Below are 14,597 nucleotides of genomic sequence, written 5' to 3'. Positions count from 1 at the left end.
CGTTATTTTTTTACTTCATTAAATAGAAAATGACATTCTGAATAGAATGACATATCATATGTCAACTTTTGACACTCAATTAAAAAAGGATAGCATTTTAAATGTCATTCTAGAGTGCCATGGCTGAGTTAAAAACATTAATTCTCAATCAAGGAGTCTTGCAAAAATATAGATTTGAACATTTAATGTTTTTCGTGTCTTGTCCTGGCCAGTTAAAAGATGCTCACATCTCACATCGTATTTTTAATCATATAATTTTTTTCAAATGAAACGAGGGTGACTCATTAGCATATTTGGAAAAAGTATTTTTTACGAATAATTTGACACCACACACTTTTGGTATTTCGTGTCAAATTGTCATTATGAACCACATGTTGCAATTTCAAATAAACCATAAATATGCGAAAATGTCAAAAGTTGACATATGATATGTCATTCTATTCAAAGTGTCATTTTCTATCGAATAATTTAAAAGAAATACCAAGGGTGTCATTCTAATGTCAGCCATGGCACTCGAGATTGAAATTTAAAATGCTATTCTTCTTTAATTGAAAATGTCAAAAGTTTACATATGATATGTCATTCTATTCAGAGTGTCATTTTCTATGGAACAAAGTAAAAAAAATACCAAGGGTGTCATTTTAATGGCAGCCATCGCACTCTAGATTGACATTTAAAAAGCTATTCTATTTTAATTATTGAAAATGTCACAAGTTGACATATGATAGGTACGTCATTTTATTCAGAATGTCATTTTCTATTGAATAAAGTAAAAAAATACCGAGAGCGCCATTTAAAAAGCAAAAGATGTAGACATTTCCGGTTAAACAGGAAATGACCGCAACAATTGAATACGTCTATCAATCCTAATTTATGTCATTATATTAAAATACCAAATATCGTAACAACTAAACAATTAATAGAAATGTATAAATTGATAGAAATCAATAGAGTACCATGCGATTAACTATTTTTTCACTTAACAATATTTCGATTAATTATTTTTTTAATTTTTTTAAGTGTTATATTACTATACAGTTTTTATATGAACTATCGTTTTCTAAAATACTTTCAAGTGTTACCTACTCTTTGAAATACATACATGTTACTTTACTAAAGACCCTGCTTAATATAGAAAAAATGTGTATTATAATTTTATGCCAGGATCCTGATAGAAGTAACTATCCTACCAATAACGAAAGAATAATAACTTAATTACCAAGCTACATTTTATAGAAATGGAATATACGCAAAGTCTAGCAGCCGCATTTTTACAATAAAAGTTCAGTTATAGTTTCTCTTTTATTAAGGTATATTAGCACACGGCATTATGCAACAATATTTTATGCAATAGAGAGAATCGACCTTTAAAAAACACGTAACAAGGCAAAAGAACATTAGCATGGCTTATTTTACGTGTTTTGAAACTAAAAGTCCAAAAATGGTATTGTGTTATTTTTATTTTTCGTATTTGGACACACCTTCAAAAAAACAGCGAAATTGTAATAAATTATGTGATTTAGAAATTTGTAAGTTATTTACATTTTTTGCAAACTATCTTTTACTAGCTCTGAATTTTTGAACTGAAACTTCTTTACTCTGGAAGTAAAAATTCAAGAGCGTGACACACGAGCTAACGAGAAGTCCGTGACACACGAGCTGATGGTAACGAAAAGTGGTAACGGCTTAGGAATATGTAGCGACGCGACGCACAGTGCTTCGAACATATGGCTCTAGAGGACAAAAATGCAAAACTTCTCTTTTATGTAGGCAATTTATTCAAACTAGGTTTATTTGACACAAATGATGAGTACTCTCATTGTACTAAATGATGATGTTCTTAGTCCCACGTTTATGAAAAAAAATCTTATAAATAATAAAAATGTTGGAGCTGTGTTCCATCTAAGGAAATAATAATTTATAGAATGAAAACGGTGTAAGTATTAAATAAATCCTTGTGATAAAAAAGAATTGGAATAACATTAGAACATGATTCCTACAATATAAACCTAATATAAGATAAACATGTTTTTCTTAATGAAAAAGAAACATTAATGATATATTTAATTAAAAAAAAACTTAAGATACTATAAATTTACTTTAGGACAACAAAATGCATAGATCGTAACTACTCTGATTCAGAAGAATCATTGCTGACAGAACCTTCCAAATTTATAGTATCCAAATCACAGGTAGATGAAATATCCTCACATATACGATATTTCTGTACATCATTTTCTAATATGTTACTTTTTCGCGTTGTTACTGTTCTTTTTGTTGGTATGAGGGGTTCGGATGTTAATAGTTACCTCTTTAATAGACCATATCCATATATTATTTTTTCGTTTTCTTTGGTATGAGGTTTTATAATAAATTGAAAGATGGAAACATTTTTTATGCCACATTTCGCTCCAACATAGTGAGCTCAGGCACAAGTGGTTATAAAATTGGACTGGAAGGTTCATCAATATCTAATAAAGAACACATTTTTTGAAATATAAATAATTTTGAGTTCTTGTCCTTATGATTAAGCCAAGTATTAACCAGATCGGCATTGCTTATCAATTTTACTCCATCTGAAAAGTATTAAAAAATAAAGTCCGTCGCAAGCGGACGCAGGTGAACTATACAAAAATTAAAAGTGTATGAATATGGCAACAAAAATATTCAATAAATACGATATGTTTTGATATGTTTTTTTTAATGACTTTTTGAAGTTTGAAAACGTAAAATTTTTATACCCATTTAAGAATCATCTTAAAAAATAAATAAAAACTAAACAATAACGAACTTGTTTAGAAATAAATTTAAAGTACATACCTTGTTTAACAATATCCATAGTGGCTTTCAATTAAGTACATACCGTTTAACTCCATATACAGAACTACTATGAATGTTATTCTTTTTACTAATATAAGATAATGATCGCAAAATTTATTTTTAGTGAAAATTATTTGCTAACAAAAACGCTGTTTATGAAAAATAATATACAGGATGGTTGACCATTGCTATAAGTATAAAATTATATATTCAGATATTAGTAAATTTCACGAGCTGATGGTAACGAAAAGTAGTAACGGCTTAGGAATATGTAGCGACGCGACGTGTATTTGTGAGCAGTTCACGAGTTTATCAAAAATATTGATATTTTAATACAAAGTGAATCAACTTATTACGTGTAAAAAACTTATTATGTATAAAACTATATGTTACGCGTAAAAAACTACTTGTTACACGCAAAAAACTATTTTTTACGTACAAAATCACCAAACCAAACCAAACCTATTTGTTACACGTATAAATATTGTTTTATTTTACTACTTTTTCAAGTATTTGACATGCATCAGAAAATGGTTACTTAAGGCGTTTTTGTTTCATGAGCTTTTCTGTGACTGAAAAGCCCGATACGTGATGTTATCTCTCTTCTGCACTCCGGACATTCAAAAATATCATTTCTTTATTGCCTCTTTACTTTTTGATTGTCGTGGTTAACCGAGTTTAGATTTCTTCTCCATTGCATTCTTTTGTGCGCTGCTCCCTCTCACTAATTCTGCATGCTTATCCACTTTAAGTTTTCATGGAAAATGTCCTTGTATCTTTTTAGTTGTCCCCCCGGTTTCCTCTTACCCTCTACAAGCTCACCGTAAAGAAGATATTTCGGTAGGCGGCTTGCATCCTGCATACGTAACCAGCCTACCTTAAGCGCGATTTAGTAATCATGACTTCAGCGCTCCCATTGCTAGTTTTTTTAAGGACCGATACGTTGTCTAAGATGTCTCTGTTGCAATTTGTTTAATGCTTTCGTGTGTCGGCGGTACGGCACCCAGGTTTCGCTTCCATATAACATGATGGGGATTATTATTGCTCGGTACACTGTAAGTTTCATTTTTGTGCTCAAGTCTTGATTATAGAAAACCCTGCCTTTTAATTGCCAGAATCCTCTTGAGGTGTTGCTAATTATGTGCTGAATTTCAGTCGATATTTGCCTTTTCCGAAATATTGCCAACATAACTATGCAGGCAGCTGTATGGTATTTATTTTAAAAATATTTATAGTCTAGAAATAAGCTTTTAATGGTAAACTAGTAATTTAACCTTATTTTCATATTAGAACTGAATTGTTTTTAAATGTTATACATTTTTGGCGGTCTGGAATGCATGCTAAAAATACCGATAATTTACAGTGTTATTTCGGTATGAACATTTTTATAACGATGTACTTAAACAGCCGTTAAACGGTAGCCTACTAAAATATTGTGACGTCGTTCATGTCGGCGGAAAGTAATGCCTAGCCATAAGCATTTTGCAAGAGCACCTGTGGCTCCGTGGCTGAGGCTATCGCTTCGTGAGCGGGGTTCAAATCTCACGCCCACCAAACTTTTTTATATTTTTTTTTGCTTATAGCGTGATCTTATTGCATTGGTTTCACTCTTTTTGGTTGGATTGGTTTAGTTATTTGGCGGGTTGGTTAGCGTGGTTATTTGGAGGGTGTTAATTCATTGGTTAGTTGGTTATTTGGTGGGGCTGGTTGGTTTTTACTAATTTCTATTTGTTTTTAAACATTTTTTTATCAGTGTCGAGGTTAGTTGCGTTGGTTAAGTTGGTTATTTGTTGGGGTGGATAGCGTTGGTTAGTCCTTATAAAATTCCTATATTTCATAAAGCCGTGAAGTGCGTCACATCAACGACGTCATACCTATTAACGGCATTTTAGTAAGCTACCGTTTAACGGCAGTTTAAGTACAGGCTTTTTATAAAGCATGAAAATCATGTTTTTGTGAAAGCGTTTCGAAATTGACAGTTTTTGATATTTATTTCAGATTCGAAATGACATTCTTTTAGGCACTAGTATCTAAAAGCGACACTTGTTTAGGCACTAGTGCCTAAAAGTAAAAAATGAAACGTTAGAAACAATGAAAATAGTTATTTATTATAAATCTTAAAGATACAATTATTTAAATTATTAAAGTGAAATAAGTGAATACAAGAGGCATCCAACATCCAACTTTTCGTCTCTAAGAGAATTACAAGTTGTAGGAGTCAGAATAAGTAAATTTCTTGTACTGGTAATGCTGGTAGCTTCTGCTTCTACGTGAACTGCTTTTAATTTCTTATTTGGCGTATTCTTTCTGTCCCATGATTCTTTTTGCTATTTCGATTTTCTGTTCAATTGAATTTTCAATGTAACCTTCAACAACCGAGCTTGATCTCCAACCTCCATGTCGCTTTAAAACTGTTATGTCCGCTCCTGAATCTGCCAGCATTGTTGCAGAGCTGCGCCGGAAACAATGACCAGTGTATTCAATGGCGTTGGAGAGTGCAAGAAATTCCATCTTTTTTGGCATACCCCCAATTGTATTGATTCCAACTGGCAGGGTACAGCATTGATTTTTTCGATACATCAAAAAAAATCGCTGATGTGTCCCATTGAGTGGTCGAAGTTTTGCGTACTTACGAAATACATGTAAGAAATTGATACCATCTATTGGTCCCTCAGTAATCTTGTAAACACTCTTGGAAAATGAGTTTTTGTACTCGGAATATTCACACGAATAAATGACTGACAATGTTTGATAGCATCTACGGTCAAAAACGTGATTTCTTCCCTCCTGCATACTCCAAATACTCCAACGATTAAGACAACTTTACCTAACAAGAATTTCTTTGTCATTGGCTTCTTTCATAAAGCGTTCTATTTCCAGTTTTGTAAATACTTTTCATTTCTTTGCCTGATATTCAGAAAATTTTCTTTTTAAAAATGCAGTAAGGTTTGTGAATTTGCTAATATCTACGTTTCTATTCAGGTAAATCATGGTGCGGAGCATCGAATATTTACTCCACAGAGTTGACGGTTTTAAGGTAGTGGATAACTTCAGGAAATAGGCTAGCAATACCTTTTCTGTGAAATTCTCAACATGTTTTTCTTTGACCCAGATTTCAAAGTTGTTATAGGTGGTCTCGTATAAGTTTTTCGACTTCTCGGGCACTAACGTGGATATAGCGCAATTTCAACAGCTTGTTGAATATCCAAAGACTCGTCATTATCACTCATTTTTTCACAAAACTTTGTAGGAAATACGGCGACGTTTGAATCTGACAGAACTTTGTCATTAAACAATGCATTAACAATGCCTTAGAAACCGATTACCAGAACATTTTAAAAAATGGTTAAAAATAAATAAATAATAATAGCATGAAAAAATCTTGTGTGAAATTCGTTTCCGAATACTGACTCGGTGCTTAAAGCACACTCATTTCGCAACTTGTTACATAAATAGCTATTTTTTGATCGTACCTCCCAAAATTAATATAGATTTATAAATATAAAATAGAAATTTTTATAAGCTACTCACTAAGTTATATTACTGTTAAATTTTTGATGTGCAACCTCGCGTATAACTGTATGTTTATTGAACTGTAAAATGTTTGCGATACACATTCACCATAATTGATTTCGAAAAATCTACAAGAATAAAAATAATAGAAAATTATGTTTGGTTACTTACTGTTCATTGCTCGGTTCATCGGTTACTTCTTTTTACTAAAATGTAAAAAATGTCAATTTCTCTATTAAAGTGAAAAGCTTGACTGATTTTTGGTTCCATCGCCATAAACATTAAAATGGTAGCAACAAAATTATTGAAAACAGCATTTATCAGTCACACCCTGTCGTCCACCCTGTATACAACTGGGCATAAATGGCAGCAACCGGGCATTTAGGTTGTTTCTATAATGTATACTGGGAAACTCGAAACGGTAAGAAATATTAAAATTTTCATAGTGCAATCTAGGATTCTTTTTTTGAGAAAATGGCGCAAACGCGTCATAGCTATCTTGATTGGTTTCGAAGCTCAGGGGGATTCTCAAATTTTGGACTTTTTGAAGATTATTTGATAGTTTGTTTGTTTCAGCAACTACGCAAAAATGAATTAAACATTCTAAAGGCACTTTTTTGTGTAGAAGGCACTTTAGAATCTCCAACAAAACGCCTTATTAATTTTTATTAAGTTGGAAATTTATTTTAATATAGTTAGTTTAATATTTTATAACATAACCACATTTAAATAAAAACATATTTTCGATTATGTCAAAAATTTGTTACAAAGTTAATTATAATTTTATAGTGGTATAAGCTCTTCATTATATACAGGGTTGTTCACCACATACGACACGGAGTATTGTAGCTAAACGATTAGATTTTTTACAAATTGTAAGTTTTGGGTTCGTTGAAGGACTATTAGAGCTACAATTTAAAAATATTTTTACAAGATACAGAGTGTCCCAAATAAATAAAAAATATTATAGTTGTATTTTTTTAAATGGAATACCCTGTATATTATTTTATTTGGAACACCCTATAAATTTTAGGAGAATCAGATGCACAATTTAATTCTCTATCAAATTGTATTATACTATTTTTTACCTATCTTTTGAAATTTTCGTAGAAAATGCATTTTCTTATAATTTAGAACCCATTTATCACTATACCCATGGAATATTGACATTTTAGATTATTATTAAGATGTAACAAATTTTCAAAGAGTACCAGATACTAATATTGTCGATATAAATAAGGTAAAAAAACTGTTTAATATTTTTTGTTAAAGAGGACCAATTAATATGATCCCAGTATTCAAACTACATTAATGACTGTTTACGTTGATTAATAATAATTGCTCCAAATACTAAAGAACTGAATTTTGTATGTGTATTAGAACAGTGTGGTAAAAAGTAACACCTTATACATTTTATTTCCATTTTTTGACGAATGTTTATTTTTAACAACAGAGACGTTCGCTTTCATAACTTATTCTTGTATTGATTTCTGAGTCAAATCCACATTTATTTAAAATAATTTATTAATTAAAATAATTAAGTATGTAATTAACTAGTTCTTGGGCAGAAAAAATGGTGGTTTATTAATAATTAGTAATAATCATTGGTATACTCTTTTACAAAGATTTTAATAGTTTTCTTTTTGTAAACAAAGGGGCTTGCAATATTATTATTTTTACCACCTGTCAATTTTGTATATATGTTGCTTTAAAAAATCTAAAATGTCAATATTCCATGGGTATAGTGATAAATGAAGTCTAAATTATAAGAAAATGCATTTCTACGAAAATTTGAAGCGATAGGTAAAAAATGGTATAATACAGTTTGATAGACAATTAAATTGTGCATCTGATGCACGTAAAATATACAGGGTGTTCCATTTAAATTAAACAAGTTATTACCGTTTAAATCTAGAAATTATTTAATATTCATTTTTGGACACTCTGTAAAAGGTAGTACAATTTTTATTATTGCAACACAATATCTGATCAATAGATAATCTTCAGTAAATATTCAGTATTAAAACATTTTATATCCTTGGAGAAATTAAGCCTTAAGTTTTTTACTGAAATTTCACAAAATTGAAAATATTTTCAAAACGGTAAGGTTTAAGTATGGTAAACCTGAATTAAATTTACATTTATTTTAATCGTAGAATCCAAAAATAGAATAATATACAGGGTGTTCCATTTAAAAAAATACAACTATTATATTTTTTACTTATTTGGGACACTCTGTATCTTGTAAAATTATTTTTAAACTGTAGCTCTCATAGTTCTTTAACGAACACAAAACTTACAATTTCTAAAAATCTAATCGTTTAGCTACAATACTCCGTGTCGGATGTGGTGAACAACCCTGTAGAACCGGAGATTCACATTGTCCTAAACACAGTTTTTCCTTTTTTAAAAGACTCTGTATTCTATTATCACGTCACAAGTCACATTATTTCTAATTACTATTATCCACCTACTCGACAAGTTTTCGTACATTATCATGTTTACGCATGCTGTTATCGTTATTAATATATGAACGATAAATTTGGTAATAAATAATATTATGCTTGTAATTTCCAAAAATAAATTTAGTTTAATGCAATGTCGTCAAACGGACTACTTTACTCTTCACTTGATAACTTCATGAATAAAAATTATTTATAGTATTTATTTTCAAACTATAGTCTGTCCCATGACTCGATAAAATTAGAGAATATGTACCTCGGGGTAGATTATCACGAGATAGCTGGGTTAAATTGTTTTACAAGGGGTTAGATCTACCCCGAATGGGGTAGCTGTGACAACACTGCCGCTATCACTTTTCCTCTCGCAAGCCCGCGCGTCACGGTCTCGCTGTCGTCATTCAAGGCCGTGTGTCACGACGTGCATACCACAGAGAAGTTACATTTCAAAAAATTATATGGTTGAGCTAATTTTGAAAGACACCCGGTAGACAATTTTAACTATCCTATGTGAGTGGTAAGAGACTTTTCCATTACAAAATCAACAAATAAGAGTTAAATTAAGAATATGTCTGCTTCGTTGTTATACCTACTTCGAACTTTTGTTCAAACATCAAAGAATGCTATTTTCTCTCTTCTAACGAGCTATAATAAATTTATTACCAGATTCATTTCTGTTTATCTCAAGTATAAACTTTGTTCATACATACATAAATTTAATAATTATTTATCTTTGAATAGACGTCTGGAGGAATTAATTTTACTAGTGTTTATTTCACAAAATTCGTACCTTTCAGTACCAGTCATACCAGTAGTAGTTTTTTTCCTAAAAACGTTCATAACAGTATAATTTTTAGTACGTGTTGTCAGCGTCACTGATGATGTTAAAAGTAATATACATCTGGCAGTTGTGTTATAGAAGTGATTTATATTTAAAACTGACGAGAAAAAATACAATCCCAAAAAGTTGCAAACTATTATTGATAGTTTGCTCATTTATCAGGGGATATTTAATTTTAATTAATTTTAAGACAAATTTGGATTCGGTTTAAAAACGTTTAGTTCGTGAAAAACTTTACGGGTTGTTCATTTACGTTAAGTCTAATTTGAATAGGCTGATGTGAGGGAAAAAACTGGTTTCAAACTTTATGATTATGAGGATTAGAATTAAATGGCTAGAAATTACGTTGAAAGGATTTCTAAGGTATCTTGACACCCTTTTTTAAAATCTTTCGGCATTTATTTTGTTTTGAAATTAATGGTTAATAAGACCAGTGAATCTTTAAAATAGCACTGACATGTTTCGTTCAAAAATATATTCATTTTGTGCACTAAATACAGGGTGATTCGAACTGTATTCCGAAAACTTCGGCACCATATTCTGCAGTTAAAAATAAATAAAAAAGTATAAATGTATATATGTCCAAAGATATTCTAAAATGCTTAGTTTCGGAGATACAGGGTGTAGAAGTTTCATTTTTATTTCGATTTTTTTCCAAATAATGTCTAAAGTAACGGCAATATTTGGATAAAAATTGGTGCCTGGGAATTTTTTGACGTGAGGAATTTGATTTTGATGTTAATATGATCCCTAGTTGTAGAGGGCGTCATCTACATATTTTTAACTGGGTTGAAGAGTAATAACGTTTTCGTCCGTACCTGTATAAAACTACCGAGTAAAAAAATATAAATTTGCTAAAAATATAAAGTTTTTTACGTAAAAAAAGTCTCTTGGTAAAAATCGCTACGAGTAATGGTTCTGGGGATATTTAGAATCGAAATTATCAATACCTGTCATAATTGACATAAATTAAACTTGTTGACTAAATAGTTCTTAGACTGAAATCATAAATTTGAAATATTTTTGTGCCAAAAGTTGAACAGAAACTGTTTTATCATCATTTTTTCCAAGAAAAATAAAAAGTTCCCAAATTTATAATTTCAGTCAAATAACTATCTACTCAACGTGTTTATTTTTCGTCAATAATGACATGTAGGTATTGACTACTTCCATTCTAAATATCTTCAGAACGGTTGCTTGTAGCGATTTTTACCAAGAGACACTTTTTACGTAAAAAATCACGGAAATGTATATTTTTTCACTCAGTAGTTTTATACAGGTACGTACGAAAAGTTATTACTCTTCAGAACAGTTTAAACACATGTAAGTGGCGCCCCATATAAATAAGAGTCATAATGACATCAAAATTAAATTTCTCATGTCAAAAAACTCCCAGACACCAATTTTCATCCAAATATTGACGTTACTTCAGAAAATATTCGGAAAAAATCGAAATAAAAGTGAAACTTCTACACTCTGTATCTCCAAAACAGCATTTTCGGACATACATTTATACGAACTTTCTTTACTTATTTTTATCTGCATTATAAGTTTCCGGAATACAGTTCGGACTGCTCTGTATATTAAAAATAATTATTTTTTTATTTATACTGCTACTTTATTTTTGATTAATATACTGTTCTGATAAGTCCACATCTAGAATACTCTCACCACATCCTATTATGCGGCTATATAATAATTATTTTTTATTTTAGAATAAAACCCACTCTATTAGCATCCTTTCTGTTGAGATAAAGAAAATATGTATTTTTATGGTACCTATCTGTAAAAACTCTTTCATTTAAATAAAGAATACTTGTAAGTATCTCCACATACTAACTTAGGATCTTAGAAGTTTAAAGACGAATTTATCGAAACACAAACAGAATTAGGAACACTGCTCCTGGCACTGTTAATAGCGATGAGGAAAGGCAATCGTCAGAAGAAAAAAATGACCTCTATTTTATGGCATTATCAACATGGCGTGTATAAATAATTGATTATTTTTAATCACAATCTAAAAAGAAAGGGGGTAAACCTATAACAAGAAAGGAATCTATGATAAAACTTCATGAGCAGATTACAAGATCGTAGCTAAAGCACCGTTTAAGAGTCCTTTTTACTAGTCCAAAAAAGTAGCAAAATAAGCGTTCGGCATTTAAAGTTTTATGTAAAACTGGCTAGGTATTTTTACACAAATGAAGAAGGAAATTAACGATAAAGGATTATACTATATCCTTATTGTAGCACATCTTTAGACAACTTCTTTATTTTTAATATTTTAATGGTCAAACATCAACAAAATATTCCTTAAGGACCGACTACACGTACAAGCTTTACCACGAGCTTACCTGCGCAAACCTGTTTATATCGGGAACTCGCTGTGTGTAGACGGTAGCACGCACAAACCAACAAGCGCGGCCTGCGTAAACGTCGCGCTGCTAAAGATTTTAGTTTGCGCAAACCAGTTTGTGCGGTGATATCATATGTGTAGACGGTATCAGCGAGTTCAAGGTACAGTTTTGTGACTTTTGTGGGTTTTGTGTTATTAGTTATCAACTCTTAGAAAATGTCTGATATTCGTACTTTTTTCAATAAGGAGTTTATGACGAGGTTTATTGAAATATATTGATCATTGCCATATCTATGGAAGATGAAATTGAAAGATTATTCCTATAGAAACAGAAAAAATGATGCGTACAAGAAAATGGTTTTCTATTTAAGTCAGTTTTTACTCCAGTTCGATCTATACCGTTTATTTTGCTGTTTTTTCTTTAACAATAAGCAATAAAAAACAATAATTCGCCACTTGACATTTTCACGAACGGAACCACAAATTCAGAATAAAAATAATGAGGAATGTACGCTCTTACTTGCATCGTGTGGACACCGGACAGTGTTCCTTCTAGTTTGCGCAAACTATACCGTGCAGGCAAGTTGCTGTCGTGTAGCCGCCGCTTTATGTTTGGACTGAATTTTCTCAAAAATAAAGATATCATTTAAAAGTTCGTTGCAATAAGGAAATATATTGAAGTTTTGTGATTATAATAATTATATGATATATAATTTATATAGTTTGAAGCTCTGCAAACCTTAATCAAAGCACATGTGTTTGGAATTTTGGGTGTGCCTTAACACGACAGGATCGGGTTAAGCGTTAGGCAGATTTCTGAAATATAATGTTTATTTCCTTCGGCCACACACCCGCTTTACCCGACCCCTGAGAGCGACCCGAACAGTACAGCGTAATAGACTCTTAAGTGTCCCAACTTTAGAACGCTCAGTTAAATTTCTGATCAGTAATAATTTGAAAATTCCTCTGCAGACATATTTACAAGAACCCCCAACACTAAAACGCAGTCCTTGTTATATGTGTCCATCAAAAAAAATGGCGCCACTTTATTGCACCCACTGCAACCGCGCATTTTGCGCTGAACATTGAAGATACTCAATCATATCAAATCGAGAATGCCACTTTATCTAAAGAAGAGAACATTCGACCAATGTATACTACCAGCCATGACCTACGCATGCGAAACCTGGACACTTAAAACTCACACTATAAGGAAACTGCAGGTCGCACAACGCCCAATGGAATGAAATATGCTGGGAATAACCAAGAGAGATCATAAAAGACTAGAGTGGTAATATATGTCTAGACCCAGGTAATATATGTCATCCACAGAGTCAAATCCCTCAAATGGCAATAGGCAGGACACCTGGCAAGAGGGACAGACAAAAGATGGACCAAAAGATTACAGCATACAATGGTACCCACGAGGAATCAAGGGACCTAGAGGAAAACCAAACTTGAGATGGGACCATGATATAAGGAAATTCACAGGGATAACTTGGGCCAGAAATAGACAACAATGGGCCCTACTACAAAGAGAGTATATAAATATGTGAGGGAGGCTACACCATAATTAGAAATGGTTGAATAAGCTGAAAATGACGATGATGATGATAATCATTCTAGGGTTAAAAAAACTTGATATTTTATTTCGTAGTGGCTCAGAATCATATTATGTCCAAATGAACTGCATTGCATTATGTTATATTTTATATACAGGGTGGTCCGAACTGTATTCCGGAAACTTCGGCAACATATTCTGGCGATAAAAATAAGTAAAAAAGTATAAATGTATGTTCTAAAATGCTTAGTTTCGGAGATACAGAGTGCAGAAGTTTCATTTTTATTTCGATTTTTTCCAAATAATTTCTGCAGTAACGTCAATATTTGGATGAAAATTGGTGTCTAGGAGTTTTTTGACATGAGAAATTTGATTTTCATGTTAATATACTAGTAGTAGTACCTACTAGTAGAGGGCGCCACCTACAGATTTTTTAACTGTTTTGAGGGGTAATAACTTTTCGTCCGTACCTGTATAAAACTACTGCTTAAAAAAATTTACATTTACGACATTTTTTTACGTAAAAAATGTTTCTTGGTAAAAATCGCTACGAGTATTGGTTTTCGAGATATTTGGAATCGAAATTATCAATAGCTGTCATCATTGACATAAATTAAACATGTTGACTAAATAGTTACTAGACCGATATCATAAATTTGAAAGTATTTGTGTCAAAAATTCAACAGAAACTGTTTTATCGTCATTTTTTACAGAAAAATTTATGATTAATTTAAAAAAATAAAAATTTTCCAAATTTATTATTTCAGTGAAATAACTATCTACTAAACAACGTGTTTATTTTTCGTAATAATCTCATGTATTGACTATTTCCATTCTAAATATCTTGAGAACGGTTGCTCGTAGCGATTTTTATAAAGAGATATTTCTTACGTAAAAAGTCACAGAGATATATATTTTTTCTCTCGGTAGTTTTATACAGGTACGGACAAAAAGTTATTACGCTTCAAATCAGTTAAAACACATGTAGGTGGCGCCCTCTATCAGTAGGAGTCAAATTAACATCAAAATCAAATTTCTCTTGTCAAAAAA

At 31.4% G+C, this 14,597-nt stretch overlaps 1 protein-coding gene across 1 annotated transcript in view; it reads left to right on the top strand.

The window, feature by feature from the left end:
- Positions 1-14,597, top strand: part of LOC115881356 (protein toll-like) — a 69,798-nt gene that overhangs the window by 796 nt on the left and 54,405 nt on the right. The gene's annotated exons all lie outside the window — the stretch shown is intronic.

The sequence above is a fragment of the Sitophilus oryzae genome, unplaced genomic scaffold (genome assembly GCF_002938485.1).
Source record: "Sitophilus oryzae breed Bouriz unplaced genomic scaffold, Soryzae_2.0 scaffold_1717_pilon_pilon, whole genome shotgun sequence".
In the NCBI taxonomy this organism is placed as follows: domain Eukaryota; kingdom Metazoa; phylum Arthropoda; class Insecta; order Coleoptera; family Curculionidae; genus Sitophilus; species Sitophilus oryzae.
Note: the sequence above shows the minus strand (reverse complement) of the source record. Positions and strands in the feature narration are given on the sequence as shown.